The sequence below is a fragment of the Macrotis lagotis genome, chromosome 1, assembly GCF_037893015.1.
Source record: "Macrotis lagotis isolate mMagLag1 chromosome 1, bilby.v1.9.chrom.fasta, whole genome shotgun sequence".
In the NCBI taxonomy this organism is placed as follows: Eukaryota; Metazoa; Chordata; class Mammalia; order Peramelemorphia; family Peramelidae; genus Macrotis; species Macrotis lagotis.
The window spans coordinates 191,686,501-191,692,967 of NC_133658.1; the positions used below are offsets into that span (position 1 = coordinate 191,686,501).

General features: G+C 31.7%; 1 pseudogene; it reads right to left on the bottom strand.

Moving 5' to 3' along the window:
- Window positions 1-5,544: 5,544 nt before the first annotated feature.
- LOC141514964 (HIG1 domain family member 1A, mitochondrial pseudogene) lies at window positions 5,545-5,850 on the bottom strand (annotated as a pseudogene).
- Between the last annotated feature and the right edge of the window lie 617 nt (window positions 5,851-6,467).

Consider the following 6,467-nt stretch of genomic DNA (forward strand, 5'->3'; position numbering starts at 1 on the left):
AAAATTGTCTTATTCCTTTCATTCAAAATTACTCTTCGACAATCCCCAGCTTTCCTCTTCTGTGAGACTTGAATGAGATACTGATATTATAGATACTGTAGATAATGAGGCTGATTTGATTCAGACAATGGGTAGGTAACCTAATTATATTCACAGAAACATATTGCTTCAGTGTTTCCGATTTGAAGTAGGAAGTAGCTCTCTAAGTAACTCTGCTCAAGTTTGTCTAACCCTTTTTTCTCATTCCCTACATTAATCCTTATTGCACCAGTGACTTTATCAGCATGGATAGAATTTTTAGAAGTATATTATCTTGGGTAAATTGTGCTCTCAGCTGCAAGTGCCTTCCCTTCTCAACATATCTTTCATCCACTCTGTTCATAATTTGTATATATACATATATATATATATATATATATATATATATATATATTGTATCCAATAACATATTTGTTATTTCCTCTATTTTGATATGAGGACTTTAAAGTTGGTGACTAATTTTGCATCTTTCATCAGTTTTTTAGCTCAGTGTCTGATAGACAATAAACATTTAATACATTTTATTTTGATTGGTTGATTTAAAACATTCCTCCTATATAATGTCTTCCACAGTTATGCCAAAATTGTGCAAAATTCTTGTAATATATAACACCAGAAATACACTTGCTTGATAATCTTATGTTCATTTATATTGGATAAACTTTACAAAATAGCAAGGTGTGCCCACCAGAGTCACCATTAATGGAGGGAATTCAGTATAGCATCCAAATTGAAGTTCAAAAAAATATTCTCTAACATCTGTGATTACTTTAGATAATTTTGTCTGTGAATAACATTATATAACAGAACTTTCCACATCCTTCTATATTTTTCTTGCCCTGACATTCTCTTCAGTGGTTTATCCAAAGGTCCCTCAAACAAAGGGTCCAATATGATACCGAAGAAAGAAGCAGGGCTCTGCAGATTGATTATAAAAATAATTTAATAATCAAAGTGTGATATTCATGCTGGGACTGTTTTGGGTGGCCACTAGCTGACAAATTTGTATACCTACAAAGACCCCTCCCCAAAATCCCATGGTTTGCAGAAATTAGGCAGACAGAGAAGGTAAGTAGCATACTTATGTGGCTTGGCTGATATTCTGGAGTTTATTCTGTTCAGTCCTGGTCTTGGGTCCCAGATACTTAGGCACTTTATTATTACAGCTTGAACTGGAGTAACAGGCATGCAAGGCTTTGTATTGGACATACATTGGTCATGTACCAGTCAAAAGATCTGCCTAGTATGCTTTGTTTTGACTTATTTTCATCTTGATTTACATTATTCATGGTTTTCATTGAAAGAGATAGATTCTACAACATCTATGGCTTTTTCTAGTAAGGACCTCATATTTTTGTAAGATACTTTCTCCAGTAACTGAAATGTTCTCCACTATAAACTATCCAGGATTTTAAATAAATAAATGAATCATTTTGTGCTTCAGTCTCTCCTCCTAAAAAAATAAGAAAGTTGAACTATATGATTTCGAATATCAATTTTAGCACTAAATTGAATATGCACATAAGAAAATTGGGCAAAAGTATTTATTATAAAGATTTTTATAAATAAATTGTTAACCTATAAAACTTCTTTACTAGCATATATATCTTGACTACACTCTGAAAATAGAAATTGCACTGAACTTAGAATCAAAGAAAAGAATGAAAGAAGGCTTTGAGAAATGGCAGAGAGTTTTCATCATGCCAAGATTCCTCCTGGAAAAAAAGACATTTTTTCAAAATATATACCTGGTGTTCTATGACTGCAAGTCATAAAATGTAATATTGTCCAAAGAAGTGAAGATCACTATTGTCCAAGGGAAATTTAGAAATAATTCATTAATATTAATTGTGTCTGGAAAAAGGCATTTTACAGAATGCTGGATTTTACCTGATTCTTAAAAGAAGTTAGGAAAGCTATGACACAAAGACAAAAAGAGAAAATTCTAGGCATGGAGGATAGACAGTGATAATGTATGTAGACCAGAGAAGATGTTTCTTGGTCTGGAAACGATCAGGTTAGGAAGAATTTTAAAAACCAAACAGATTTCATATTTGAACTTGGGACTATTAAGGAGCTGGAATTTATTGAACTGACAGTTGACATGGTCAGTTCAGTGCCTTAGGAAGATATCTTGGATGTTTGAGTAAAAGATGGAAAGTGGAGAAATTTGAGTAGAGAAGATCTATGAGTAGAATATTACAATAGTTTAGGAATGAGGGCATATATAAGCCATTTTGTAAAGGTCAAGTGTATGAGACTTGACAACGAATTCAATATAGAAGTTGGAAGAGAGTGAGGAGTTCAGGCTGATAACAAGGTTGTAAGACAGGGTGATTAGAAATATGGTGGCATTTTTGACAGGAAAAAGAAATAAAGAAGAGGGGACATTTTGGGGAGGAAGATAATTCTTTGTTTATACTGAGTAAATATACAAAGAGTAAATGCTAGAGACTTTGAATTCAGTTTTTTGACTGCAACTTCAACCCTCTTCCCATTGGAAAAGATAATATATTTTAATACTTTGGTCTAATTTTTAAACAAATATCAATTATATATTAAAATTCTAATAATGCATTATTATGGTCTAACCCCCCACAACAATGAAAATAGGTATAGTGTGATAGTGGTAATATTTAGTATAGTTTTAATTTCTACTAAACTTCTATTACATTATCTTATCAAGGGCTAGTAATAATTCCAATATTTTGAAAGTTTCGATGTTAACTGAAGCATTGGCTAATCCTAAGAAATTGTTAAGATTTTGCAGTAGTCTCTTTGCTACATTAGAAGATTCATGAAATAACTGAGAATGAGAAAGTTAAAGATTTAACATATGTGGTTCCTTTAAACTGTATAAGACTATTTTTTCCTTTTGACTATTTCTATCAAAGCACAAAGATATATTTAATTCTATCAAATTATGCCTAAGCACCCATTCTCCTAAACATGGAAAAGCTAATTATCTGAAGCTTGTTCACTAATAATGACATTTTTCCCATCAAAATTCTAAAATTTATTTTAAAAAATAAAATCATTTATTTATTTTCAACTGAATATAGAGATCATTTTTAATATTCATTTTTAAAAGATTTTGAGATCCAAATTTTTCTCTCTCCCTCTCTCCACTCTGCTCTTTCCTGGACAATGTGTAATCTAAAATAGGTTATACATGTATAGCTATATTTAGCATATTTTCATATTAATTATATTGTGAACGAAAAACTAGAACAAAAGGGAAAAATCACCAAAAATGCAAAGTAATATTTGAAAATTGAAAAGAGTATGCTTTGGTTTACAATCAGACTCTATTGTTACTTCTCTGCACATGTATGGTATTTTCTATAACTTTGTAGTACTGAGAAGAACAAGTTCCTCAAGATTGATCAACACAACATGCTGTTGTTAATGTTATAATGTTCTTCTGGTCACATCTCACAATATCAGTTGATAAAAGTCTTTCTAGGTTTTTCTGAAGTACAGGCATTCATGATTTCTTGCAGAACAATAGTTCTCCAAAATATTCATATACTGCAGTTTGTTCAGCCATTCCTAAAGTGATGGGTTTCCCCTCAGGTTCCAATTCTTTGTCACTACAAAAAAGAGTTGTTATAAGTATTTGGGAAAATGTGGGGTTTTTCCCCTTTCTTATAATGTCTTTGGTAAACAGACCTGATAGTAGTATTGTTGAATCAAAGGGTATGCAGTGTTATTGCCTTTTGGGTGTACTTCTAAATTGCTCTTTAGAAAGGTTGAATTCACAAATCAAACAGCAATGCATTATTGTCCCAGTTTTCCCACATCCCCACCAACATTTTCCTTGATTGTCATATTGGCCAATCTGATAGATATGAGGTGGTACCTTAGAGTTGTTTTAATTTGCATTTCTTTGCATTTAATGCAATGATTTAGAGTATTGTTTCATATTTTTATAATTTTAATTTCTTCATCTGAAAACAGATTACTTATACTGTAATACCATTTTATCATTGGAGAATGACTTGAATTCTTATAAATTTGATTCAGAAACATTTGAATTCCTTTTAATTTTTGTTGCGTATGTTTTATTTGTGAAAAACCTTTAACGTAATGAAAATTACTAATTTTGCATTTTATTGTTTAGTCATAAATCCTTTCCTTATCTGGCCGATGATATTACATTTTACACCTAGAATCTATATCCATTTTGAACTTGCTTTGGTATAAGATTTAGATGTCTATTCCTAGTTTCTGCCATACAATTTTTCAGTTTTCCCAAAAGTTTTTTGTTAAAACGTGAGTTTTTATCCAAGAAATTAAAGTTTGGGGGGTTTATGAAACATAGTCAAATTACTGTTTCTTCTGTACCTAATCTATTCCATTGATCCAGCATTCTATTTCTTAAACAATACCAAACAGTTTTGATGACTACTACTTTATAATATAAATTAGATCTGGAATGGCTAGAGCACCATTGTTTGCAATATTTTCATTAATTATCTTGATATTCCTGACCTTTTGTATATCCATATGAATCTTATTACTATTTTTTCTAACGCAATGAGATAATTTTGGGGGAGTTTAATTGATGTGACACTGGATAAGCAATTTACTTTAGGTGGAATTGTCATGATTATTATATTACCTTTGTTTAACCATAAAGAATTGAAATTTTTCTAATTGTTTAGATCTGGCTTTATTTATTTGAAAAATAGTTTCTAATTGTTTTCATATAGTTCCTTAGTTTTTTTCTGAACAAGTAGACTCCCAAGTATTGTATGCTGCCTACAGTTAACTTTATTTTTTTCACATTTTAAATTTCTATCTTTACTGCTGAACAAGCACTTCAATACATATAAAACAGATGGCATTTAAAAAACAGTAGTAGTCTCTCATCTTTTATTAACTTTGTAATAAATACTACTATGTTAAATAGCCTGATTGACAACTGTTCAAGGTTCATCATAAATATAAACAAGTTTTCTATGATGAAGGTAGAGAGGAAAACTTGCCATAATATTTTCTTTCATATTTTTCTTAAAAATGTTCTTTTGGCCCTAGTCAAATCCAAGCAGACCTAGACATTTAAGTTACACATTTCTACAAGAAAAGGAGGTAAATGCTTCCTGAATTATTTTAAAGAAGATTCCCATATTATATTCCAAAATATGCCCCATCTTAAACCAAAAGGAGTAAATTGAGTCTTGGGTATCTATTTTTTTAGTCATTAATGTGTAACATTTGAGAAATATCAATAATTTTTCACCCAAGTAAATTTTAATGACCAGTTCTTTTGTATTAACTCTGCTCCCCTAATTAACTTTTGGATACTAATCAGTATACTTTGAATCACCTAGAAAACTAAAGCTTCCTTAAAAAAATCCAATCTTAAATATCATGATTATGTCTGATATGTACTGCTTTTTAGAACTGTGTACCTCTAGATGATTTATTTTAAACCATAACCTCAATGTGAGTTATCTAGCTCTGTAAAACATCATCAGCACGAAGACAGCATGTTTCCTCTTAAGGTTTGAGTTTTGCCCAATATTCCTGGTACATGTAGTACAGCATACCAACAGTCATTGCTCTTACTACAAAGCCTTGGGCTCCCACACGCATGTGAATCAGGTGGACAGACATTTTAGTATTCCCTCTGCTCTTCAGTCTGTGTAATCCATATGCAACAATAGCTGCAAAGCCTGCGAGTCAGATTGGGAGAAATGGCGCTGCTTTGGCTTTTCGGGCAAGTTTTGATCCTGAAGTCTTATCATAAGAGGAAAGGGAAACATAACTGTCCTCTGACATAGTAGCTGGTTGGAAAATCTTTCAGAGCAGGATGGAGAGAAAACACCCCACTGGGCAGCACAGGCAGGTGCCAGCTTCTGCTTCGCCACCAACCTCACCAGCAACTTTGCCCTACAGTTAACTTTAAATGGAATTTTTCTTTCTAACTCTTTCTGTTGTGCTTTGTTGGTAATATATAGAAATGTTGATGGCTTATGTGAACTTATTTTATATTCTGCCACTTTGGTAAAGTTGCTAATAGTTTCAAATACCTTTTTAGATGATTTTCTAGGATTCTCTAATTATACCATCATATACTCTGCAAAGAGTAAGCATTTTCTTCCTCATTGCCTATTCTAATTCCTTCAAGTTCTTTTTCTTTTCTTATTTCCAAAGCTAACATTTCCAATACAACAGTGAATAATAATGGTGATAATGAGTGTCCTTGATTTATTCGTGTTCTTAATTGGGAATGACTCTACTTTGTCTCCATTACATATAAAGCTTGCTGATGGTTTTAAATCAGACATCCCTTATCATTTTAAGGAAAATTTCATTTATTCCGATGCTCTGTAGTATTTTTACTAGTAATGAATGCTGTATTATCAGAAGTGTTTTAAGCATCTGTTGAGGTAATCAATGTTTTCTGCTTGTTTTGTTAT